General features: G+C 39.4%; 1 long non-coding RNA gene across 1 annotated transcript in view; it reads left to right on the top strand.

Moving 5' to 3' along the window:
* LOC127493020 (uncharacterized) overlaps positions 1–6392 on the top strand; it is a 9055-nt gene extending 2663 nt beyond the window's left edge. Inside the window, exons 2-3 of the long non-coding RNA XR_007922919.2 lie at positions 848–1005; positions 3928–6392. This is a non-coding gene — a long non-coding RNA (uncharacterized lncRNA). The remainder of the gene's footprint in view (positions 1–847; positions 1006–3927) is intronic.
* Positions 6393–27669: the final 21277 nt, after the last annotated feature.

The raw sequence follows: 27669 nt of genomic DNA, 5'->3' as shown, positions 1-27669 counted from the left end.
TGAAATTATGTCATTTGCAAAAATTAAAAAAAGAGAAAAAGGAGGGGAACTGAAGGAGAGAGAGGGGGAGAGAAGGAAATATGGTTATCTTCTTAGAATTATACCTAAGAAATATATAAAATCGGCCAGTGCTGCTGCTCAATAGGCTAATCCTCCACATGCGGCGCCGGCACACCGGGTTCTAGTCCCAGTCGGGGTGCTGGATTCTGTCCTGGTTGCTCCTCTTCCAGACCAGCTCTCTGCTGTGGCCCGGGAGTGCAGTGGAGGATGGCCCAGGTGCTTGGACCCTGCACCCCATGGGAGACCAGGAGAAGCACTTGGCTTCTGGCTTCGGATCAGCACAGTGTGCCGGCCACAGCGGTCATTGGGGGGTGAACCAACGAAAAAGGAAGACTTTTCTCTCTGTCTCTCTCTCTCTCTCTCACTGTCCACTCTGCCTGTCAAAAAAATAAAAAATTAAAAAAAATATATAAAATCTGTTTATATTAATAAAAATTTTAAAAATAAGGAAAAAGGGACCAGTGCTGTGGTAAAGCAGGTTAAGCCTCTACCTGTGACCCCAGGCCCATCTGGGTGCCAGTTCATGTGCCAGCTGCTCCTCTTCTGACCCAGCTACTTACTAACGGCCTGGGAAAGCAGTTAAAGATGGCCCAAGTGCTTAGGCCCCTGCAACAACATGGGAGATCCAGAAGAAGCTCGTGGCTACTGGCTTCGGATTGGCCCAACTCTGGACATTGTGGCCATATGGGAAGTGAACCAGCGAATGGAAGACCTTTCTCTCTCTGTCTCTCCCCCTCTCTCTTTAATTCTGCCTCTCAAATAAATAAATAAATCTTTTTTTAAAAAGGTGATGGAAAATGGCAGACTAAAGACATTGAAAAAGCATTTCATCAGTTTCGATTCCAAATTGGTGGTGGTGGAGGGGAATGTGGCTAACATCAAACTTACCATGGAGGAAGACAGTGAAAATTTACAGTATGGTCTATAAACTACTTCTGCCCACAGGTAGGTCTCATGAAAGGGACTGGATGGTTTACTATGAAAGTGTGGTAAATTCATCAAGAAAAATAAGAAAGCACTGAAAAACTATAATTCAAGACAAAAAGTAATCAAAATCAGAAAATAATTGAAATCTATTATATTTTTAAAATTAAAAATATTGGGTGGGAAATTTGCAAAGAAAGTATTTTCATATATATTGATTTTTAAAGCAGGGTAAGATCTGAAAAGCAGCCATAATAAAGAACTTGAAAGTGATTTGGGATATCAGATTAGGTGAATTTGCAGTGACAAAATAATGACCATTGTTTGTATCACCCCTGAAAATTACATTTAATTTCAAGAATCTCAGTGTAACATAGACATAGGTTAAATGGAAAAATCCACAGGGGGTCTGAAAAGTATTTAGTGAAATAGAAATATTCATTTATACCTACAGATTTACAGATTAAAGACACTAAGAACATAAACCCCCAACTTAAGAGTAATTTACTCTAAGTAAGTGACTACAAATATTTGAGGGTTTATATGTAAGAAAAAAATAAAAGTAATTTATCTGTTGATCAGGGACACAAGTTAATAAACACAATTGAATTACTCATTTTGCATGGTACCAATTAATTTGCTATGTCCTGTAACTAGAGTCCTTCTGGCTTCCTCAGTGCTTAATCATTATAGACAAGGTATTGTATTCTTCGCTTTGCAAAAACTGTTCCACATACCCAAAATCATTCTTTGTACCAGGCTTTCTTTTCATCTTACTCTACTAGAAACTGAAAATCACAGCAATGTACAAAGGCCTCACACAAGGTATTATCTCTAAAAACTCCTCTGATAAAGCGCATGAGTTATTTAGAGGGGAGAGAAGCATCCTAGGGTCTCTTCAGACAAGCAGTCCTAACTTGTTCATAGAGGTTTTCAGTTTCCACCCTAGAAAGGACAGTAATATATGCCCAAGGGGAAGCTCTGAGGAAATTAATTTCACTGGAAATAAGGCCCGTGTTTAGCCTCAATAAGCCCTCACCTGGTTGAACAACATAATTTTGTAGAAATATGAAGGGCATGTTCAGAAAATATCTGCAGGTTGAAAAGCATTACTCTTAAGAGAAAAAAAATTTCCAGGATTCTCAAATGCTATGTTTTCAGTTAGGAATTTAAAAATCAGTTCAAGAATGACTTCGCCATTAATGTGTCTCAAAGATAACTCAGTGTTCTTCAAAATGTATTTCTTAAAACTTTAATTCAGGGATTAGCAATCTACAACCGATGAGCCATTCACAATCACTCTTTTATGGACTGTCTGGGCCATCTTTCTCAGACAACTCAGCCATAATGAAATCACAGAGTTGACTGGTTGCAACAGAGACAAGCAATAGCCAAAATATTTTTTTGTTTTATTTTTGACTGACACATAAAAATTCTACATATTTATGGGATACTATGTGATGTTTTGATAATATGTATACTTTAATAATATAATCAGATAATTAGAACACACATCACCTTAAACATTTAACATTTCTTTGTGATGAGAACATTGAAAATCCTACCTATCATGAAATACACAATACATTGTTGTTAACTCCAGTCATTCTACTGTGCAATAACACCTCAGAGCATATTCCTCCTATCTAAATATAACACTGTACACATCGTACCCACTCCTCAATCTCCCTTCTCTTTTTCCCTCTCCAATCACATAATTACCATTCCACTCTCAACTTCAAAGAGATCAAGTTTTTCAGATTCCATGTGAGTAACAGTTTGTGATATTTGTCTTTCTGTGCCTTGATCATTTCACTTAATATAACGTACTCCTGGTTCATCCACCATTGCTGCAAATGACAAGATTTCATTCATTTTATAGCTGAATAATAGTCCATTGTATGTATATACCTTATTTTATTTTTTTATTATTTTTTATTTGACATGTAGAGTTATAGACAGTGAGAGAGAGAGAGACAGAGAGAAACATCTTCCTTCCATTGGTTTACTCCCTAAATGGCCACCATGGCTGGCACTACGCCAATCTGAAGCCAGGAGCCAGGTGTTTCTTCCTGGTCTCCCATGTGGGCGCAGGGGCCCAAGCACTTGGGCCATCCTCCACTGCCCTCCCAGGCCACAGCAGAGAGCTGGACTGGAAGAGGAGCAACCAGGACTAGAACCTGGCACCCACATGGGATGCTGGCACTGCAGGCGGAGGATCAACCAAGTGAGCCACAGCACCAGCCCCTATACCTCATTTCATTATCCAGTTATCCACTGATGGACATTGATCAGGACATACAGAGAAAAATTCTTTCAATCTTAATAGATGTTGCCTTATTAAAAAGTTTAAGAGCTACTTGGTTAAGTAAAACTGAGATTTTCTGTATCATTTCTGAGTCTTTAACATATTAAATATCCAAGGAGGTGATGAGAGTTTGCAGTGTCTTATAAACTTATTCAAGAAAACAACATTTTTTTCACAGAATATCTTTATGGATCTATTTTCCATAGAACCTGCTTGAGAGAATGCTATAGCATCCACTCAGCTAAAAAATATATTAAAGTATCTGCTAAGCACTAAACATTAGAGATTCAAAAATGTATAATATACTATTTTTTCTCTCAAAAAACTATTACAATTTGAAATATCAAACAAATAATTGCAGTGTAGTTCAGGGAAAGCTAAGCTAGGAAACATCAAATGATCAGCAGTAACTCAGAGGGAGGAAATATCAGCTCTGATTAAGGAGGATGGAGGTTGGACATCATATGGGGGTTCTTTCCTCTCTTGGAAGCCCCCTCCATGCTGCTCTGGCTGGAGGTCATCGACTCTAATAAACCTTGCTTTTATAAATCTCTCTGCTTGTCTGCTTGGAAATTCTTCCTCCATGTGAGACAAAGAGCCAGGGTAATAACAATTTCTCTGCTCTCATTTTCCAGTAACATTTTGGTGCTGTTACTCAGATTGCAATTCCAACATGATGTGGATCCCCCTCAAGCTCAACTCCAGCCAGCATAGGACCATCCCACCAGGCCAGTGAGCATGCAAACTGCTGTTTCTTTTTCAGAGAGTCTTATTCTCCTTCATAATAACTCTCTTATTTTTCCAACTGGGTCCCTGTCAGCCTGTTAAAAGCAGTCAATGTGGCTGCCAGTCTTAACTCCAGGGCAAGGCTTGCTGATTAAGGCCAGAATAATGCCCTGGAGCTGAGACTATCCTAACGCCTTTTCTTTGGTGTGGATCGGCCCTTCGTGTGATACTGGAAGGAGGCCTTGAGACAACTGATGGACTCTGGCTGGGGCTACATCCCAGTGTTTCCAGAAGGTCTCTTGACCTGGGCACAGACACTAAGATGCAGAATGGTGTTGGAACAGGAAACACTTTCCTGTAGGGAGCACGTCCCCTGCCCTTTTGGAATCTTCAGGAACTGTAAAGCCAGAGGCTCCACTCTGCAAACTTCTCATCTCAGCTATTCCAACTCAGCTTCCTTTCGTGGGGATTGACCCTGAGACATGGGACTGGGAGGAGAGCTAGGAATAACCTTGACATTCAGGCCAGGGCCACTCTCAGGCACTTTTCAAGGACTCCCTGACTGGACACCAGAACCTTATGGCCCTTTAGGGTGTCAGCCAAAAACTGCATTCTGCTCTTCCTTCCTTAGACATTAATTTGTTTATGACATTGGGCGAAGCTTGGAGCGAAGCCATGGGCTCCGGGCTCCATGCCTCAATGAGTTTTTCCTTTATCCTAGATGCTGACAAAATCACCATCTCTCTGGTCCTCTAAGTGCTTTCTGTACCTCTCCAGGTCTCCTCAATTCCTACAAACTTGATTTCTTGGTCCCATTAGCGAGTGTTTCCTAGATATTTTATTAATTAGCTCTGGGTTAAGGTTTAATTATCCTGTTTTCAAACAGGCAGTTTTTCAAACTAGATTCCCATTAAGTCCCCGTGTGGCCTGAACTTGTGTAGACCAGTCTTAGCATGTCTCTGGTACCTTCCATCTTCCTTATTAAGTTCCCTCTTTTGGGTCACTTCTGTCTAGCCCTTCCTGTATGGTATATACCTCAGAGGAGGTTTAAGGGGAGAATTTTATTCCCTTACTCTGCTTCTTTGTGACTTCACCTACCTAGTCACCAAGCTAGGTGGTAACCAGGGCTGGCACGCTCTAGTTTAAAAACACCTTTGCTAAGGCTCTCACCATGGAGGCTCACTGTCAAAATCAAGCCCATTAGATAAGACTCAAGGTTAAGACACATAGAGCAACTATTTTTCCTTATACATAAGAACGAAGCCACTGTACATATTTGGCCAGGCAGAGGTCCAGTCTAGCACACCATCAGTAAGGGAACAGATTACCCCCTGCATGTGCTATTCTGACAAATATATACCCTATGCCACAGGAGTGGAAACCTGAGCAAGAGTGGAAGATATGTGCTAATCCCACCCTCACTTGCCTCCCTTCCCTGTGGGCTTCAGTGCACATCTGGATGCCAGAGGCAGCAAGAGAGTTTTGAGAGATGTCTCAAACTCAGGAGGCTTGAGACCTGAAGTACGCTTCTGTTTTTATGCTCTCATTCCAGCCAGGAGGCATACCATCTACTTTGAGATCTCTTTTGACCCCTGGGCTAACAGAAAGTGCCTTGTCATTTTCTGTACCACCTGGCCTGTTTACAAGCTAGAGGATGGAGAAGTTAGCCTAAGAGAGTTGTGAAAAGTGCCAGCCCCTCTACTCTGGCTCCTCGTCTCAGGACTCTGTCCCCTAACTGGCTTCTAGCCTCTATTTCCTACACAAGCTTTATGCATTAAATTCTTTGTCAGAGTGTCATAGGGTCCTTGGGTCTATTTAGTGAGCCACCAGGGTCCCTCTGTTATCACATTTGACAATTGTTGAGGCCTTTAATCCAGGTAGAGAAGAGTTTTTAATCAAGTGACCAATGCCCAATGCCCCCATTGTTGTAATTTTGCCTAGAGGTTTCTAGGCAATAATCTAGGCCAAATAATCTCAGATGCTATTGAATACTTCTTAAGACACCTCCTGACCTTACTGCTCATCTCTAAGCCTGGTTTGACTGACAGCCCCATGATTAGACACTTCCAGTACTGGCTTTTGGTTTTGTGGTATAAAGCTCCTGGGGTCTGTGTGGTGCACCTCTTGCCCCCACAGTGCTCCTCCTCTCAGAACGAATCTACAGCAACATATATATAAAGTCAACTGAAAATAGATCTCAGTAAACAAGAAGAGGGGGAATAAAAAGAAGGAGGAGGAAGTTTGTAACTGTAAAGCTGTATAGCTCTCAATACATTCCTATGGACTCACTTCTAAGAGTACAGTTGAGGCCGGCGCCGCGGCTCAATAGGCTAATCCTCTGCCTGCCGGCACACCAGGTTCTAGTCCCGGTCGGAGTGCCGGATTCTGTCCCGGTTGCCCCTCTTCCAGGACAGCTCTCTGCTATGGCCCAGGAGGGCAGAGGAAGATGGCCCAAGTCCTTGGGCCCTGCACCCCATGGGAGACCAGGAGAAGCACCTGGCTCCTGGATTCGGATCAGCGCAGTGCGCTAGTCACAGCGTGCCAGCCGCGGCAGCCATTGGAGGGTGAACCAACAGCAAAAAGGAAGACCTTTTTCTCTGTCTCTCTCTCTCTCACTATCCACTCTGCCTGTCCAAAAAAAAAAGAGTACAGTTGAAAAACTTGTCATGGGATTCCAAATCTCATTAAAATTGGTGGCAAAAATGCCATCTTAATTGTTAAGTGATCATATTAAGTGTTAAAGTGAACATATAGATAGGATTAAGTGTTAAAGAGATCATATAAATAGCATCAAGTGCCTGGTATTAATAATAGACAGAATTAAAAAGGAGAGAATAACCAACATGGGAAGCAGTCCACACAGCAGATTGGTAAAATGACAATTACTTTAAGTAATACTCTGACCTCAGAATCAAAATGCCTTAAGGCATTCGGATGTGGCTAAAAAGCCCATGAAAGCATTTAGGCATAGAAAGCGAAGACACTGTAGCAAAAAATATCCTACATGAAGGATCTGTGTGAGGAAGATCCCATTGGAAAGAAGGGGCCATCAAAGGATGTACTTTTCTCCGAAGGGAGGAGAGAACTTCCACTTTGCTTAAGGCCTTGTCTAAATACTGATAGAGTTTGTGGTCACAAAAGGCTTTCACAGCCTTGGAAGCTCATGGCAAGAGCTTTGGGTGATCTCTGACATAATAAATAAGAGTTTTAATTGTTAAATTAACAGAAGTCATGGTGCACTTACTCCCCATGTGGGACCTCTGTCCTTAAAGAGTTGTACTATGAGAATTATATATATATATATATATATATATATATATATATATATTGTGGGGGGGGTGCCAACTGTTGAAATTTTTATTTAGTATAGAGTTGGTCTTCTGTATATAAAGCTAATTAAGATGAATCTTAATGAAGAATGAGATGGGAGAGGGAGTAGGAGGTGGGGTGGGAGTGGGAGTGGGAGGGTGGGTATGGGGGGAAGAACCACTGAATTCCTAAATTTGTACCTACAAAATTTGCATTCATTAATAAAAACTTTAAAAGAGTTATTGTTTGTTTAAATATATACTCATTCTAAAGCATTTAAGTAATCACTTTGTATCAGTGATCAAATCTGGTCTATATTATGTCATGATGTTAAGGGATCCTATTTCAACCAGATATTTTAAGCCTTCTAGGCATCCTTGACAGGCATTCAAAAAATCAAAGTTCCAAATTCTTTGAACTTTGATATTTCTAGTTGGGCCCCTGGAGATATCAAAGGATATATCTCTCATCTAGTAGAGATATCAACTAATAAGGCGATTTGGATTATATTAAAGGTACTGTCAAGGTGTGAAATGGTGCTAAATTTTAAGTTATGATCATGTAAAATGCTACTGATCCAAATGTCCAAAAGTTAAAAACTCTAAGGATCTTGTGTTAGCAAACATGATGGTTATTTTAATGAAAAAGGCCCAGAGGTCTACAAGGGATGCTTTATAAAATCCTACAGGTGCTTTCAAAAATATTGTGTGGAGTAAGCAAGTGCCTCTTCTTGTTAGTTAATGAGTTAATAACTTTAAACATGGCTATTTAAAGTCTTTTGTCATGCACAGTTTTATATATCAGATTTACTGCTCATGAAGTTAAAATATTATTGGTTCTGTGTTTAAATGTGTCCTCTTTCAGGTTCCAAAGGACCTCTTTTTCCCTAATCCCTATTGTATTTTTCAGTATTTTGGGACAGTTTTGTAAGCAGATAAAGCCAATGATGTACTACAGGTTTCAACTTAGATTAATTCGAATTACTAACAGTAGGAAGTAATTCTAATTGATACTTTTTTAAGAAAAGGTATCTTTTATTAACTTAGCAGTTTAAATTTATGAGCAATATTTTATCTATCAGCCAATTAAAATGGAGCTCTTAATAAATATTCCCATGCAGACATAAATATGTGCACATGTGTAACATAACATACAAGATAGAACAATAAAGCAGTTTTAGTAATAGTATCTTTTTTTTTTTTGCTTTCAAGCTTTTATTTAATGAATATAAATTTCCAAAGCACAGCTTATGGATTACAATGGCTTCCCCCCCACAACTTCCCTCCCACCCGCAACCCTCTCCTTTCCCACTCCCTCTCCCCTTCCATTCACATCAAGATTCATTTTCGTTTCTCTTTATATACAGAAGATCAGTTTAGCATACATTAAGTAAAGATTTCAACAGTTTGCACCCACATAGAAACACAGAGTGAAAAATACTGTTTGAGTACTAGTTATAGCATTAAATCTCAATGTACAGCACATTAAGGACAGAGATCCTACATGAGGAGTAAGTGCACAGTGACTCCTGTTGTTGACTTAACAAATTGAAACTCTTGTTTATGGCCTCAGTAATCACCCTAGGCTCTTGTCATGAGCTGCCAAGGCTATGGAAGCCTTTTGAGTTCACTGACTCTGATCATATTTAGACAAGACCATGGTCAAAGTGGAAGTTCTCTCCTCCCTTCAGAGAAAGGTACCTCCTTCTTTGATGACCTGTTCTTTCCACTGGAATCTCACTCACAGAGATCTTTCATTTAGTTTTTTTTTTTTTCTCCAGAGTGTCTTGGCTTTCCATGCCTGAAATACTCTCATGGGCTTTTCAGTTGGATCCGCATGCCTTAAGGGCTGATTCTGAGGCCAGAGTGTTGTTTAGGACATCTGCCATTCTATGGGTCTGCTGTGTATCTCACTTCCCATGTTGGATTGTTCTCTCCCTTTTTGATTCTATCAGCTAGTATTTGCAGACACTATTCTTGTTTATGTGATCCCTTTGGTTCTTAGTCCTATCATTACGATCAATTGTGAACAGAAATTGATCACTGGGACTAGTGAGATGGCATTGGTACATGCCACCTTGATGGGATTGAATTGGAATCCCCTGGTATGTTTCTAACTCTACCATTTGAGGTAAGTCAGCTTGAGCATGTCCCGAATTGCACATCTCTTCCCTCTCTTATTCGCACTCTTATATTTAACAGCAATCACATTTCAGTTAAGTTTCAGCACTTAAGAAGAATTGTGTATTCATTACAGTATTCAACCAAAAGTATTAAGTAGAACAAACAAAAAAATACTAAGAGGGATAACATATCAAGTTGCTCATCAACAGTCAGGGTGAGGGCTGATCAAGTCACCATTTCTCATAGTGTTCATTTCACTTTAACAGGTTTCCTTTTTGGTGCTCAGTTAGTTGTCACCTATCAAGGAGAACAAGTGGTATTTGTCCCGTTGGGATTGGCTTATTTCACTCAGCATAATGTTTTCCAAATTCCTAACAGGGATCACTTTTCAGTTAAAATTTAAACACCTAAGAATAATTGTGTGTTAATTACAGAGTTCAACCAATGGTACTAGAACAAAAAAAATACTAAAATGGATAAAGTATTACATTGTACATCAACCATCAGGACAAGAGCTGATCAAGTCACTCTTTCTCATAGTGTCCATTTCATTTCAACAAGTTTCCCCCTTGGTGCTCAGTTAGTAGTCGCCGATCAGGGAGAACATATGATATTTGTCCCTTTGGGACTGGCTCAATTCACTCAGCATGATGTTTTCCAGATTCCTCCATCCTGTTGCAAATGACTGGGTTTCGTTGTTTTTGACTGCTGTATAGTATTCTATAGAGTACATGTCCCATAATTTCTTTATCCAGTCTACTGTTGATGGGCATTTGGGTTGGTTCCAGGTCTTAGCTATTGTGAATTGAGCTGCAATAAACATTAATGTGCAGACAGCTTGTTTGTTTTCCAATTTCATTTCCTTTGGGTAAATTCCAAGGAGTGGGATCGCTGGGTTGAATGGTAGGGTTATATTCAGGTTTCTGAGGAATCTCCAGACTGACTTCCATAGTGGCTTACCAATTTGCATTCCCACCAACAGTGGGTTAGTGTCCCTTTTTCCCCACATCCTCTCCAGCATCTATTGTTGGTAGATAGATAAAATATTGCTCATAAATTTAAACTGCTAAGTTAATCAAAGATACCTTTTTGGCTTGTGTGAACTAAATCCCTGTACCAGGTGCTTTAAATTTATTGACATGATTGTACTTGGGTTTGCTGATCAAACAAGTTCCACTTGTATTATTAATTTAAATGATATTTTCAAATAAATGTACTCTTAAAATTTATAGAAGGCATTGGACCTTTTCACAAATGTTTTCATAGTTGCTATTTCACCACAGTTAAAATTGTTTGCTAAGTTTTTATTTGATATTTTTATTGTCAGTAAGCAATCTTGGAAGTCTGATTTGTTCCCTCATTTCTCTATTCTCTTCAGGAAAGGAAACTGAATCTATTCTGAAGGACTCTCCAGGATGTACAATTTAATCTTTAGACTTTATAAAGTGGATGGCAAACATTCTCTATAATAATACCATAGCCAAAATGAGAGCTTAAATTATGATTTCACAGCTAGAATTACTTTGCCATGGACACAATAAACAGGCAAAACCTCCACTTCAGACCAAATGAAGAGAGAGAAGGTTTTAAAGTGAGGACACAGCTATACTCATGGGCATTGTTTACCTCACAGAAGCCACTATCAGACCATGTCTATGACTATAGATTGCTAGTTTAGGCCACTAAAGATCAGAGATGGAACTGAGCACCCCCTTGATGTGCATCCTCTTAAATGTTTCCTCTGGTCTGTTTTAACAAAAAACGAGGAGGAAGGGGAAGCTTGGCAGTAGGAGCGATGCTGTCTCTCTCTCTCTGTCCACTCTGCCTGTCAAAAAATAAAAAAAAAAAAAAATTAAATTAAAAAAAAGATAGGTGGCGGGCCAATTGATGGCTGCTTTACACAGTGATCTGCCATCAAGGAGACCCAACAGGCCAGTGCACTGCATTGTTTTTCGATGTCGAAAGCCAGGGTTTCGGTAGAAGTCAGCTTATGAAGAGCCCTGGCTTCTCTGCCAGCCAAGAATCGGGTCACTAGAAATAGAACTGCCCTGTAGTCAATGCGCTTCAGGTCAGATCCACAGGCCTTGTTAGCTCTAAGCAGAAAAGCCTTTCATTTGCCTGGCTTCCAAAGTAACCACTGCTGTTGAGGGGATGGCCAAGTAAGGTCAACAACATTGCAGACAGAACTGTAAACTAACAAAAAATATTTTCCTTTTAGAGATGCCACCTACCTTCTCTTCAAGCCGGCTTTTCTCCCAGGCCAGCTAAATAATGAGAGTCAACAGGGTGCTTTCCCGAAGGAAGTTCACATCTCCCTTATGATATACCCATGTGAATAGATAGGTCTGGGCCTCAAAGCAGGCAAGGCCTTGAAGCCTACCTGATTATTATCAAGCCCCTTCTGTTAGTTTCTATTTGCCTCTCAATAAGAACACTTGCTTGGTTTAGGTAGCACCTTTCTTAGGGCCTCTAACAATGACTCTGCCCTTGGCTTTAGATCCTATGAGTTTAAACTGCTTGTTAGATTCATTTTCTCCAGACTTGCAAAAGTAAAATTCCAAGTGGCCAGCACATGAAACCTCAGATGGAAGCAGGTTCTGCAAGCTGGCACCGCATCCCCTGGAGAAGCCACCTCCTGCTGCGAAGCCACCTCATGCTGGAACCTTGCCTTGACTGCCCTTCCCAATGATGCCCCTTTTCAGCATGGAACAGCCAGAGCAGAGAGATTATTGCCCAGTCCCCCTAACAGAAGCTAGGGTCCATTCTTCTTGAGGGGAGAATGTGAGGAGTCAGATGAGTTAATAGGCAGTCAGGGTGGTCCCAGTGGAATTTGTGGTGTAGAGACCTTGCTTCTCCCCCAAAAGGCTATCTTTAGCAAGAACAAAATATCTGCCATCCTTCCTTAGGAATCTAAATTTACCATGAGAGTAGCAAAGGAGTGGTGATTTCATCCTCCTGAGCTCACAGTATTATGAAAACTAGTTATCTATCCCACCTTTCTGGGTGGTTTATTATTTTATCATGAGCAAGCCATACAGGATACATGATTGTAAATCAGGTCTTTTGATGGGTTTTGTCCCTGCCTTGTAACTGAATGTCAATCGAAACTGTGCTTAAAAACTTGACTGCCATGGACCACTTTGGGTTCTTTCCTCTCTTGGAAGCCCCCTCCATGCCTGTCTGGCTGGAAGTCTTTGACACTAATAAATCTTGCTTTTTTAAATCTGAAGGGAAGGGAAGGGGAGGGGAAGGGAGGGGAGGGGAGGGGAGGGGAGGGGAGAAATCATATGAAGGGTACAGGGTAGAAGATACTTAAACCATGCTTTGAAGAATATACTGAAATTTTCCACACAGCAAATGCTGAGAATGTCATGCTAGAAAAAGAGGCCAATATTTCTATGAAATAGAATGTTTTTGGAAACTATGAAGAATTTTATCTTTGAGGAGTGAAGATATTTGACTAAAGAAGCAAGTGGAATTAATAATCCTAACTTTAGGCATATGTAAATAATCTTTGAGAAACAGAATTAATGACCAAGGTAGAGTTTATAAACTGAACTGTAACATGAAATACAGAGATAAGGAGAGTTTTAAGTCATAACTGTACCTTCATTTGTGCAGAATTTTCAACTTATTATTCAGATTTTAAATGGTAAAATGAGTTGAAACTCTGGATGTTTGTCAGGTAAAGAGGGGAATTTTTGACTTTAGAAAAAGTGGGTGAGAATTTCTCCAAAGTACCTTACAAGCTACAAATCTCCAAAATTATCCTGAATAATTTGGAAGCCCAACCAACAAAAGTATCATGGTACAGTGATCAGCATGATACACAGCTACAGGAAGGAAAACATCAAATTCTTTTCTAAAAAGATGCCATTCTCCTTACATAGCCTATGGCTTTGTGCTCATGACTGCACTGAGATGACAAGGGCTCTCTGATAGGAGACTTCTCAACATTTACCTCTTGTGTCTAAAAATGTCTATGGATGTTTACCAATTTCCTCTTCTTTCCCATTGGCCTTCATAAAATAAATGAGGGATGGGTATTTGACCTAGCTTTTAATTACCAGTTGGGACATCACATCCTACACCAGAAGGCCTGGGTTTGAGTCCTAGTGCCATCACTCAACTCTAGTTTATTGTTAATGCAGCTGGAAGATATCTATGATAGCTCAAGTAATGGTCCCTTGCCACCTAAGTGGGAGACCTCCGTTGAGTTCCTTGGTCCCAGTTTTAGCTTGGACTGGGTCATTGTTGGTATCTGGGCAGTTAACTAGCAGATGGGAGCTTTCTATAATTGTTTTTTCTCTCTCTGCCCCTCAAAAATTAAATCAAATAAAGAAAAGAAAAAGACAAAGAATACTCTTGGCTTCTTTCCAAGACGGGCCTTTGAACATGCTACATTTGATCCTCTCAGACCCCTATAAGTTGCCTACTAAATTCTTTCTTTCTTCATCGCCCTCTATCTTGTCTTCCATATTAGCTTCTTCTTTCATCAACAAATATGCTAATGGTTCTTCAATTGCAAATAAACTTTCTTCAAACCTACCTTTCTACTTCTTTACTTTACATGCTTGTGAATGTTCAAAGGAACAATTCTCCCTCAAATCCCTTATTATGTATCATTCACTTTATTTCACTGACACTTTTTCTTTAAAATTACCAGTAATATCACTGCCAAAACTAAGAGTTCTGATTTTGCTAATTATCAGAAGCATTTGGACAAAATAAAACATAGGCTCTTCCATGAGACTTACCTCCTCTGTCTCCAGTGACCTTAAATTTCCTTCCGTTCCTTTTGCTACTTTTCTCACAAGTACATCACATGTTCCCCAAAGTTCTGTTACTCTTCCTTTCCTCTATTTTTTTGGGGGGAAGGGGTGTTTGATTTCTTTCAAACATTTCATTAACATACAGTATATGTACCAAGAAATACACTTAACTGTACAGATTGATAAGTTTCTTGTCATCTGATTCCATTCATAATCAACATCCAAATTAAGAACAAAGCATGAAACAACAGTATATTATTATTACATGGTATGAATCAATGAAGCAATATTTAAACAATATACCAAATGATCTGACATCTATGCAGTTTTTATCCTTTCTTTATCAAAAATTAGAGAAAATGTGGTATTTGTCTTTTTGGATCTGGCTTATTTCATTTAACATAATGATCTCCAGTTGCATTCATTTTGTGTGAAGATGAGGATTTCATTTTTTTATGATTAATATTCCATTATGTATATATATACCATATTTTCTTTCTCCAGTCATCAGTTGATAGACATCTAGGTTGATACCATACCTAAGCCATTGTGAATTAAGATTCTAGTAACAAGGGAGTACATGTTACTTTTTCATATGCTGCTTTTGTTTCCTTTGGCTTTCATCCCATGAGTCAGATAGCTGGGTCATCTATTTGTAGTTTTCTGAGGAATCTCCTCCACACTATCTGCCCTAATGGTTACACCAATTTACACTCCCACCAAAGGTTTATTAGGGTACCTTTTTCTCCACATCCTCACCAGCAGTTGTTATTTTTTGGATAGTAACCATTCTAACTAGAGTTAGATGATACCATGTTGTTGGTTTTTTTTTTTTTTTTCATTTCCCTAATGACTAGTATTCCTAAGCATTTTTTCATGTCTTTTGGCCGTTTGTAATTTCTCACATCCTTTGTTCATTTCTTAACTGGATTATTTTTTTGTTGCTGAGTTTCTTGAGCTCCTTGTATCAAATGCATAGTTTGCAGATATTTTCTTCCATTTTGTTGGTTACCTCTTCACTTTGTTGATTATTTATTTGGCTGTGTAAAGGTTTCTTAGTTTGATTTAAACCCATTTATCCACTTTTTTCTTTTATTGCCTGTGTTTCTAGGGTCTAATCCAAGAATTCTTTGCCAAGGCCACTGTCTTACAGGATTTCCCCTATGTTTTCCTCTAGTAATTTGGTGATTTCAGATCTTAGGTATAGGTCTTTGATCTATTGTGAGCTGATTTTTGTATAGGGTGTATTGTAGGGGTCTTGTTTCAAGTTTCTGCATGTGGAAATCTAATTTTCCCAACACCATTTGTTGAGAAGACTGCATTTCTTTCAGAGAGTGATTTTCAGTTTGTTTGTCAAAAATTAGTTGGTTGTAGATGCGTGGTTTAATTCTCATTGGGATCACATTGAGTCTGCAAATTGCTTTGAGTAGTGTGCACACTTTTGTGATATCAATCCTTCAAATCCATGAACATGGGAGATTTTTCACTTTTTTTGTATGTGTTTTCTTCTGTTTCCTTCATTAATGTTTCATAATTTTCATTGTAGAGATCTTTCACATCCTTGGTTAAATTTACCCGTAGGTATTTAAATCAAATAATTTTTTATTTCTCTTCTGATTTCTCCTATGACCCACTGTTCACTCAAGAGCGTGTTGTTCAGTCTCCATGGTTTTGTATATTTTCTACAGTTTCTTTATTGTTAATTTCCAGCTACATTCCATTGTGGTTAGAAAAGATACACAATAAGAATTTTTTAAATTTGTTGGGACTTGTTTTATGGCCAGGTATGATCTATTCTAGAGAATGTTTCAAGCACTGATGAAAAGAACATGTATTTTGCAGCTGTGTGATGAAATGTTCCATAGATATCTATTAGGTACATTTGTTCTATAGGGCAGATTATTTCTGTTGTTTCTTTACTGATTTTTTTTTGGTCCAGTTGATGAAAGTGAGGTGTTGAGGTCCCCCAATATTATTGTACTGGAGTTTAAGTCTCCTTTTAGATGCATTCATTAACATCTGTTTTATAAAACTGAGTTCTCTGGCATTGAATGTTTATATATTTACTATTGTTATATCTTCTTGTTGAGTTGATCCCTTAGTAATTATATAATGAGCTATTTTGTCTCTTTTAACAGTTCCTGTCTTAAGCTATATTTTTTCTCATATGAGAATAGTTGCTTCTGCTCTTTTTTTATTTCTAGTTGCATGGAATATCTTTTTCCCTCCTTTCCCTTTCAGTCCATGTGTATCTTTATTGGTGAACTATGTTTCTTATAGGCATCGTATAGATGTTTTGTTTTTTTATCCATTCAGCCAGTCTATATCTTTTTATAAAGATTTATTTATTTATTTGAAAGTCAGAGTTACACAGAGAGAGGAGAGGCAGAGAGAAAGAGAGAGAGAGAGAGAGAGAGAGAGAGAGAGAGAGAGAGAGAAAGTCTTGCATCCACCAATTGGCCGCAATGGCCAGAGCTGCACCAATCCAAAGCCAGGAGCCAGGAGCTTCTTATGAGTCACCCACGTGGGTGCAGGGGCCCAAGGACTTGGGCCAGCTTCCACTGCTTTCCCATAGCAGAGAGCTGGATTGGAAATGGAGAAGCCAGGTCTCAAACAGGCGTCCATATGGGATGCTGGCGTTTTAGGCCAGGGCGTCAGGCCAGGGCCACAGCGCTGGCCCCCAGTCTATATCTTTTAATTGTATAATTTAATCCATTAACATTCAAGATTATTATTGATAATGAGTTTATCCTGCCTTTTTTCCATGAATATTGGTATTGTTCATTTTGAATCTCTTTTTTCTTTCACTGGGAGGTTTTCTCCCTTCACATTCTTTCATGAAGCTGAGTGTTTCTATATGTAATACATCCTAAAGTATCACTGGTAAGCCTAGGTGGATACTAACAAATTCTTTGAATTTTTGCTTGTCTTAGAAGGCCCTATATCACCTTAACTTATGAATGGGAACTTTGCTGGGTAAATTGTTCTGGATTGATAGTTTTTGTTTTAGGATTTGGAGTTTATCTCTCTGTTCTCCACTTGCCTATAGGGTTTCTGTCAAGAAATCTGCAGTTAATCTCATAAATATCCTCTAAAGGTGATCTGGTATTTCTCTCTTGCATATTTTAAGAAATTCTCAGTATGTTTTACCTTTTTTATTTGTTTTTTTTTTAACTTTTATTTAATGACTATAAATTTCCAAAGTACAGCTTATGGATTACAATGGCTTTCCCCCATCCATAACTTCCCTCCTACCCGCAACCATCCCCTTTCCCACTCCCTCTCCCCTTCCATTCACATCAAGATTCATTTTCGTTTCTCTTTATATACAGAAGATCAGTTTAGCATACATAAAGATTTCAACAGTTTGCTCCCACACAGAAACATAAAGTGAAAAATACTGTTTGAGTACTAGTTATAGCATTAAATCTCAATGTACAGCACATTAAAGACAGAGATCCTACATGAGGAGTAAGTGCACAGTGACTCCTGTTGTTGACTTAACAAATTGAAACTCTTGTTTATGGCCTCAGTAATCACCCTAGGCTCTTGTCATGAGCTGCCAAGGCTATGGAAGCCTTTTGAATTCACCAACTCTGATCATATTTAGACAAGGTCATAGTCAAAGTGGAAGTTCTCTCCTCCCTTCAGAGAAAGGTCCCTCCTTCTTTGATGACCTGTTCTTTCCACTGGGATCTCACTCGCGGAGATCTCTCATTTAGGTTTTTTTTTTTTTTTTTCCAGAGTGTCTTGGCTTTCCATGCCTGAAATACTCTCATGGGCTTTTCAGCCAGATCCAAATGCCTTAAGGGCTGATTTGGGACATGCTCAAGCTGACTTGCCCCAAACGGTAGAGTTAGAAACATACCAGGAGGTTCCAATTCAATCCCATCGAGGTGGCATGTACCAATGCCATCTCACTAGTCCCAGTGATCAATTTCTGTTCACAATTGATCATAATCATGGGAATAAGAGTCAAAGGGATCACATAAACAAGACTAGTGTTTGAAAATACTAACCTATAGAATAAAAAAGGGAGCGAACGATCCAAATGGGAAACGGGATACACAGCAGACTCATAGAATGGCAGATGTCCTAAACAGCACTCTGTATGTTTTACTTTTGAAAGATGATTATAGTGTGTCTTTCTGATCAGGCATATTTGAGGTTCCTGTATGTGGATGTCCATATCATACTTCGAATTGGGGAAATTTTTTGCTATTACTTCATTGAATGATGTTCTAAATCATTCTTTTTCTCCATACCTTCTGGAACTCCTAAGATTTCATATTTAATCATTTGATGATAACCTAATATCCAGACAGCATTCTTGGTCTTTCTAAATTTTTTTTCTGTTTTGGTCTGACTGGAATATCTCAAAACACCTGTCTTCCAGATCAGATACTCTTTCTTCTGCCTCACCAATTGTGTTGTAACGCCTCCTCATTGTATTTTTTATTTGACTTACTGAATACTTCATTTCTAATATTTATGCCTGATTTTTCTTCAGTATCTTTCTTTCAGGAATTTCTTGCCTATGCCATGTAAAAATTTTCTCATTTCATGGAACTGTTTCTCTGTGTTCTTGAGTAACCTTACAATTATTCTTTTGAATTCCTTCCTTCACAGAGCAAAGTGGATGTTCAACTACCCTGCCAGTTCACCATGCTGAACTCAAAGCCTATGCGCACAGTGAAATTCTCCATCAGTCAAATTGCCAGTGATGGAAGCTGTGGCAGCTTCCTCTCACCTTGCGTGGAAAGATAACAATTTCCAGTCAGTGAAGGCCATGATACACAGGAATCACAGGTGGTATATGACTGGTGGCTGCATGTCTATCCTCACTCTCCTTGCTCCACATAGTCTTTGTTCTCTCTGGTCCTCACTGAAAATTTTAGTCATTCCCCTGGGAAAGTGGTCTTTCCTTCGTTTTCCTGGTATTTGTCTGTGGCTGAGGTCAGTATTGCTTCTCCCTATTCAGTCATCTTGGATCTCCCCTCAACCCACCTTACCTCTTTTCTATACTACATTTCTCTTATAATCTTTTCTTAGGCCTTCATTCTCACACATTAGACTATAATCACAACACCCACTTTTCACTCTGCTGTACTAATTTATACATGTAAGATAAACTCATCACTATGAAGGTATAAATAACTAATAAATTTTTGATTCTAAAAATAATTTGCTCCTATAGAGTATGCCAAAAGTTAAATAAAACAAATATCTCCCATATTTACACTGTTCCTGAGATTATAATTCTTAGTAATCTAATTTGTTAGGTCCTATCTTGTATAGATAGACAAATAACAAAAATGATCTCATTGTATCTACAACTCTGAGCATTATTTTATTTGCCTAATAAAGTTACCATGCCTTTAAATATTTTATAAATACAATTTTAATATCCTCAATCTATCATGAATTGTTTTGTTTAATCATTTCTTGTTTTTGCTATTTTTAAATTGTTTTCAGTTATTACCATTGTAAATTGTCCTGTGATAAATATTCTTGAATACATCTTTATTTGTGATTCAGATTATAGAATTGTAAGTTTATACCTTGATTCTGCCTTGTTTACAACTTCACTTAAAGTTATAGGTCATAAGTCACTAGAATATCTAATGAGAAGTCTTAAGAGCAAAAGCACTTGAGAGCATATAACATCAGACTTGGCAGTTTATTTTGCTTTCTAATAGAAAGGTTGAAGAATTTTATAAATCAGTACCATGAAGATGCCAAGAAAAAAGCATTAAAAGCTTGGGATGAATGTCCTGTTCACAGAGGCCTGAGGCCTATGTGTGTTCTATATTTTTGTCATCATGAAACTGAATTTGTCTGGATGTTTTGTTGAGACAGGTAAATAAAGATTTTTCATAATACACTGTTTTTAAATACAAAAATTCTTTTCAGCTATAAAACAAATGTTAAGGCTATAAATACTGCAAATCTGGTTTTATGTATTTGTTTTTTGAAACTGAGTTCTATGATGAAAATTACAAAACATTAAAGAAAGAAATAGAAGGCCCCCAAAAATGTAAAAATTCTTCTATGTTTGTGGATTGGAAGAATTAATATCATCAAAATATCCATACAATCGAAAGCAATTTACAGATTCAATGTGATCCTAATCAAAATACCAATGACATTCTTCTCAGATATAGAAAAAACAATGCTAAAATTCATATGGAAAAACAAGAGACCCCAAATAGCTAAAGCAATCTTGTACAACAAAAACAAAGTTAAACATACCATAATATCATATTTCTTTTTTTTTAAGAAGGAAAGCAGCTTTATTAGGAAGGCCAAAATGATTGTCTTAGGATTTGAAAACTTCATTTCTGACATCCTCCAATATTTGGGAGTCCATTTACATGAATCTGTACTTTCTTCAGACCAGTAGCTTCAGCCTGGAATTCAGCTTAGTTTCCCTGCAAGAGATGGATAAGAAAGGCACATCTGTAAAGGCTATGTCAGTTTCAAAGCACAATTCAGACACCACTAGTCTAAACACTTTCTACAGTGAAGGCCATGATACACAGGAATCACAGGTGGTATATGACTGGTGGCTGCATGTCTATCCTCACTCTCGTTGATCCACATAGTCTTCGTTCTGTCTGGTATTGGCAAAAAAATAAACATGTTGATCAGGCTGGTACTGGCTAAAAAATAAACATGTTGATCAATGGAACTGAATAGAAACTCCAGAAATCAATCCATGCTTCTACAACCAATTAATCTTTGATAAAAGAGCTAAAATCAATCTCTGGAGAAAGAACAGTCCCTTCAACAAATGCTGCTGGAAAAATTGGATCTCTGTATGCAGAAGTATGAAACAAGACCCCTACTTTATACCTTATACAAAAATCAACTCAAAATGCATCAAAGATCTACATCTATGCCATGATACCATCAAATTACTAGAGGAGAGCATTGGGGAAACTCTGCAAAGACATTGGCATAGGTAAAGACTTCCTGAAAAAGACCCCCAGAAACACAGGCAATAAAAGCAAAAATAGACAAATGGGATCACATCAAACTAAGAAGCATCTTCACTGCAAAGGAAACACTCAGCCAAATGAAGAGGCAACCAACAGAATGGGAGGAAATATTTTCAGACTATGAAATGGATAAAGAATTAATATGCAGAATCTATAAAGAACTCAAGAAACTCAAAAACAACAAACTCTTGTTAAATCACTGTTCATGACACTGCACCTACCTTCCACCAAGACAAGACAATCCTACACACTTTAGTGTCAAAAATGCAAGAATTATAACTTTCTTTAATTTTTCAATAACTAAATCCAAATTCCATTTAGGGTTTCCAATGTATCACACATCAGAAGCCTCAATCAATTCTCTGCTCACCAACGCCCATTACTGAAGTTTCCATTTAAGTTATATTTTTGTGCAGCCTGAAACATTGGGAATGGATAGCAGAGGTGGGGGTAATGTTTTGTTCTTACCAGTCAATGCTGCTATTCTAGCAACAAGCATTTTGCAGCCTGATAGTAAGTGTAATTCTCTGTGTCACCCTCTTGTTCCCACCCCCAGAGACCCATGAAGTACAGAGACTCTTCTCATATGCCTTTGCCATGCTGTCTCATGGACTATTCTACTGACCCCATGACTAGCCAAGCTGCTCTGTTTGGTTCTTCTCCCAGGGTCTCTAGTTTATTCTGCAACATTGGTATCATTCTGGGTTCAAAGCATTTTCTAACCCTACCCCAGGCTGCTTGCCTGATACCACACTTTAGAACAACCTTGGAGGTACCATTTAATGGAACATGTTATGAATTTGCACCCTCACCAGTGGCATAATGTAGCAGCTCTAAATGCAATATCATTATAGTGAAGTGCTTTTTTCACAAGTTTCATTTGCTCTCAAATCCCCCAACTCTTATGCAACTTTCTTTTTTAAAAAAGATTTATTTATTTATTTATTTATTTGAAAGTCAGAGAGAGAGAGGAAAGAGAGAGAGAGAGAGAGAGAGAGAGAGAGAGAGAGAGAGAGAATGAATATGAATGAATCTTGTATCTGCTGGTTCACATCCCAAATGGCTGCAATGGCTAGCTGTTGGGCCAGACTGAAGCCAGGAGTCAGGAATTCACTCTAGATCTCCCATGTGGTGGCAGGGCCTAAATACTTGGGACCATCCTCCACTGCCTTCCCAAGCACATAAGCAGGGAGCAAGATTGGAAGTGGAGCAGCCAGGTCTCCACTCAGTGCCCATATGATATTCTTGCACCACAGGTGGCAGCTTCACCCACTATGCCACAACGCCAGCCCCTCAATTTTCAATCAGGCCATAAACTGTGCTCACACACATATACCCCAAATAGAAGATGGCCAAGTGTGGAGCCAGAAGGTTTGATTCTTTGCAAGGAGACCTAATAGCCTCTACTCACACAAAGTTTCCTCTCACTTTTTCTTTAGGTCTGCCAAATTTGCAGCATCTGTGAGCAAACAGTAGTGTTAAGTCTAAGTGTGGCTCAACAGGTCATCTTCTGATTTTTCAATTTTGTTAGGTAGGACTTTTAACTTCCAAAAGCCTTTCTTCACTCTTACCAGTAAAAATTCTGATTAATTGCTTTATCAATGTTTGAGCCCAAGGGACACAGTGATGGCCACTTTCCTTTATCTCTGTTTCCATTTGCTTATGTCTCAAGTCCTCTACAATCATAGCCAGAACAATTTAAAAACAAAGAACAACAACAAAAAAGACAACCAATAGACTAGGCCAAAGAGAAAAGGAGAAAAGAGGTAGAACCCTAAACAAAAGAGAGGAGACTCGATTAAGAAATCCAAGGGGGCCGGCGCCGTGGCTCACTAGGCTAATCCTCCGCCTTGCGGCGCCAGCACACTGGGTTCTAGTCCAGGTTGCCCCCTCTTCCAGGCCAGCTCTCTGCTGTGGCCAGGGAGTGCAGTGGAGGATGGCCCAAGTCCTTGGGCCCTGCACCCCATGGGAGACCAGGAGAAGTACCTGGCTCCTGCCATCGGATCAGCGCGGTGTGCCGGCCGCAGCGCGCCGGCCGCAGCGGCCATTTGAGGGTGAACCAATGGCAAAGGAAGACCTTTCTCTCTGTCTCTCTCTCTCTCACTGTCCACTCTGCCTGTCAAAAAAAAAAAAAGAAATCCAAGGGACAGGGGAATAGGTTCAGAAGAGAGTATCCACATACAGGGTAGAGATTCTCTGATAGATCCAGAGTTGCTTGATCCTTGCAAATGAGAAAGAAATATCACTTTGTGGTTAGATCTTTGAGAAATAAATGAAATAAGATCAAGAGAGCAAAGTAGTATATTGCCTCACAAAGACTGTGAAAATAAACAAGCTAAGGCTCACATCAAGAGCATCATGTCCATTGTTCAGAACTTTGAAATATGCCCTCATGTTATTGAACATACAAGGCATAAGGAGGATAAAAAGCATTTGGAACAGATCATACAAGGATACAATGGAATGTTTCTGGACTTTGGATGATACTATTAACTGAATTTATAGATAGTAATCATTATTCCTCAGTTAACACTAAGTAAAATGGAAAAGTGCTTTAATTTTCATTTTTTGCTAAATCAGGTCTCAATATTTGGGTGGCAGAAACCCAAATACTTGATCCATTTTCTGCTGCCTCTCACATGTACTAGCAGGGAGTTAGATTGAAAGTGGGGGAGCAAGGACTCAAACCAGCGCTAAAATATGGCATGAAGGCCTCCCAGCCAACAGACCAACTCACTGTGGGCACAATGTCCATACCAAAACCAAAGTCTTTTTTTTTGTGACAGGCAGAGTTAGACAGTGAGAGAGAGAGAGACAGAGAGAAAGGTCTTCCATCTGTTGGTTCACCCCCCAAATGGCCCCAACAGCCGGCACGCTGCGCCGATCCGAAGCCAGGAGCCAGATCTTCCTCCTGGTCTTCCATGCAGGTGCAGGGCCTAAGGACTTGGGCCATCCTCCACTGCCTTCCCGGGCCACAGCAGAGAGCTGGACTGGAAAAGGAGCAACCAGGACAGAATCCAGCACCTCAACCAGGACTAGAACCCAGGGTGCCAGTGCCACAGGCGGAGGATTAGCCTAGTGAGCTGCAGTGCCAGCCCAAAACCAAAGTCTTATGACTTACATTAAATCTGAGGTTTTAATTTCTCTTGATATTTTCATTGTTTCGCCCAAAGAGCTGATATCAAATATTAGTGCTGGCTTAAATCAAACATATTCAGCATGATAACCAAATCCTTTTCTGGTTCCTAGAAGCATAGATTCATCATTGGTTAAACATAGTTATCGGAATGAAAAGGGATGTTTTCCTGAATATTGACTCTTTTTCCAAGTAGCATTCACCTGCTCCCTGTTACTACCACCACCATAAGCATCAATATCCCCTTCCAGGCTCCTAGCAACATATGTCTAGGAACTGAATTTCTTCTACTTGCCCTGCCCTCAGTAATTTATATACAATTAGTATTCTGCCAATAGGAGGTAGTTGTTCAATATTTGGAATAGAATCAATCTTGGTTTTACTATCTTTTTTCATCAGGAGATAGATACATGTATTTCTCAAATACAAGTGTTTGTGTCAGCCTTCACTCCCCTACAATTTATCTGCTTTGGGTTGAACAGGATTTGTCCCATCTTAGGGATATTTCTGATGCTTCACAAGTGTAATCTAAACATATAGAACTTGCTGATGAAAATGTTGGAAAAGGAAAGTTAGAATGGGAAAGCTATTTCCAACTGACTTAAGTTAAAAACAAAGATCACAGAGCTACAAAAAATGATCAAATTGTCCTAAAATATAAAATACAATTTGCAGGATGAGTTTCTACCTGTTATTGGTTTCAAAAAAGACAAAAAGAGCCAAAGACAAATAAGAAAGCTTTTCATGGTTCCCAGAGTGATCTGTTTCTTAGGGCAGTGAAGCAAGAAGAGACAGTGGGAAAAGTGTATACTTCCTCAAACCCTACCCTGGGGGAAATTCCTAGAAGCAGACTTTCAGACAGCAATATGTCTTCACAAGAGATTTACTGTGGAGGAAAATGAGTGGGACAGGGAGAAAAAGATAGCAAAGATGTGCTTTCAGCTGAAATCTAGCCTCAGTCTGATCACATAAAAAGCTCAGGAGTACTAAGGGCTCCACAGTTTTCCACTCAGATGTAACTGTTTGGACTCTTGGCTGGGAAATACAGCAGAAGGCAAGTGGGTTCACCTCTCTGGTAACAAGACCTGGATAGGGCAACAACAGCATCTACGCAAACCTGTATTTTTGCCTACCGGCAATGTACACCTGTAATCACTCACACTCAGCCAAACTCAGATCCATGTGTTATGCAAAAGGAATTTCATGCCTAGAATACTAACATCAGGATCACTGAAGAAAAATAAGTACCAAATTGCTAATTCTGTTCAGTTTTCCAGAAATAATGTATTCTTTTTAAGAAACTGACAAGCTGATTTAAGACATTTAAAACAATTTATGCAACTCTGGCTGTACATAGTATATATTCAACCCAAGATAAATTTAGAGACTGAAATTACCCTATAATCAGAAAAAAAGGAAACAGTAAATGTCTGATTATTATAAAATTAAACAGTAGCCCTACATACCATAAGACATACTATAGTCAGTGAGTGGTTATATGCTAAGCAAATAAGCAAACAACCTTCCCCATCCCTTCTTAGTAAGAGGGGTCAAAGGGGCCTGTGCTGTGATATAGCTGATATGGGTGCCAGTTTAAGTCCAGGCTCTCTGCTATGGCCTGGGAAAGCAGTGGAAGATGACCCAAGTCTTTGGGCCTCTGGACCCACATGGGAGACCCCAAAGAAGCTCCTGGCTCCTAGCTTTGGATCAGCCCACCTCCAGCCCTTGCAGTCATTTGGGGAATGAACCAGTGGATGAAAGACTCTCTCTTTCAGCCGGCGCCGTGGCTCAATAGGCTAATCCTCCACCTTGCGGCGCCGGCACACCGGGTTCTAGTCCCGGTTGGGGCGCCGGATTCTGTCCCGGTTGCCCCTCTTCCAGGCCAGCTCTCTGCTATGGCCAGGGAGTGCAGTGGAGGATGGCCCAGGTGCTTGGGCCCTGCACCCCATGGGAGAAAGACTCTCTCTTTCTTTGCTTCTGCCTCTCTGTAACTCTGCTTTTCAAATAAATAAATCTTAAAACACAGGAGCCAAAACCAGGAAGGTTCAAAGTTGGTATAAAGGATCTCTATTGTCATTTCCAACAGCTTTTTTGTTTTGTTTTGGTTTGGTTTGGTTTGGTTTGTTTGTTTGTTTCTTCTTGTAACTAAAACATCAGGGGTTTTGCAGCAAAAACTCAGTAATGACAACAACAACAAAACAGTAACAACACCTTGCAGAGGAAAGGTGGTGGGGGAGGAATTCTCAGAAATCTGGGGAATTTTTTTACTATATATATATATATATATGGGTTTTATTTGTTTGTTTGTTATCTCTAGCCTGATCAGATAGGAGCACAAGCAGGGACAGAAAATAGAGACACTCAGCCAGTCATATTTCCTTCCAGCCACTGAGCATGCAAAACAGAAACCAACTGTGGCCAGGGAGACACAACACCACACAAGACCCTTTTCTACATATTTCAGGTGCCTACCACGCAAGAAACCTTGAAGAAAATCAGTTCCTAGCAGTCACTGTTATCAAATGTTTAGAGTTTATGTGTGTGTGTGTGTGCGTGTGTGTGTGTGTGAGAGAGAGAGAGAGAGAGAGAGAGATACAAGGTATATATAGACAAGATACCATTAACTACTGTACAACCCAACCTCATAATGGAACTTTCAAATAACGAGATGAGTAAACACATCATCTTCCATGCTGCTTATGTGAAGAGTTCTGACTAAGGGTGGAGAAAAGAGATGCAGCTTGTTGGAATTTTTTTTCCTTTTTGATTTTTAACAAGGTTAAGGAGGAGGATGATTGGGGAGCCATGTCCTCCAGCTTCTCCCTGCCAAAGTAAAACAGGGCAGGGATTGGAGGGGACAGGGTAAGATGAGGAGGTCAGGACCATGCAAAGCTGAGAGTGGAATTCATCCACACCCAATGAAATAACTTGATCTTTTTCTAAGAGGAGACTTCCTGGGTAGGATTGCGGAGGTAAGGAGTCTTGGTTCCCAATGTCCCACTTCAGCCGATTTGAGGGTTCCTTGAAATGGGATCAGAAAAGATAGAGTGTGGGCAAGTGACACTTGAAGACCCCACCAGGAGCAAATAAAAAAACATACAAAGTGTAAAATAACTTGATCTCTATTATAAAGGACTTAACTAGTGCTGTGTAACTACAAATCAAATTCATGGATATGCTGCTATTTTATACCAGGAAATATCAACCTGAAAATGGAATGTCTGATGAAACTGATCCCTATGTAATAAATGAATAGGAAATGTGCTTTCCATCACTTCCATTGAGGCAGTTATTGTGAATTTGCATTGGG

The sequence above is a fragment of the Oryctolagus cuniculus genome, chromosome 5, assembly GCF_964237555.1.
Source record: "Oryctolagus cuniculus chromosome 5, mOryCun1.1, whole genome shotgun sequence".
In the NCBI taxonomy this organism is placed as follows: domain Eukaryota; kingdom Metazoa; phylum Chordata; class Mammalia; order Lagomorpha; family Leporidae; genus Oryctolagus; species Oryctolagus cuniculus.
Note: the sequence above shows the minus strand (reverse complement) of the source record. Positions and strands in the feature narration are given on the sequence as shown.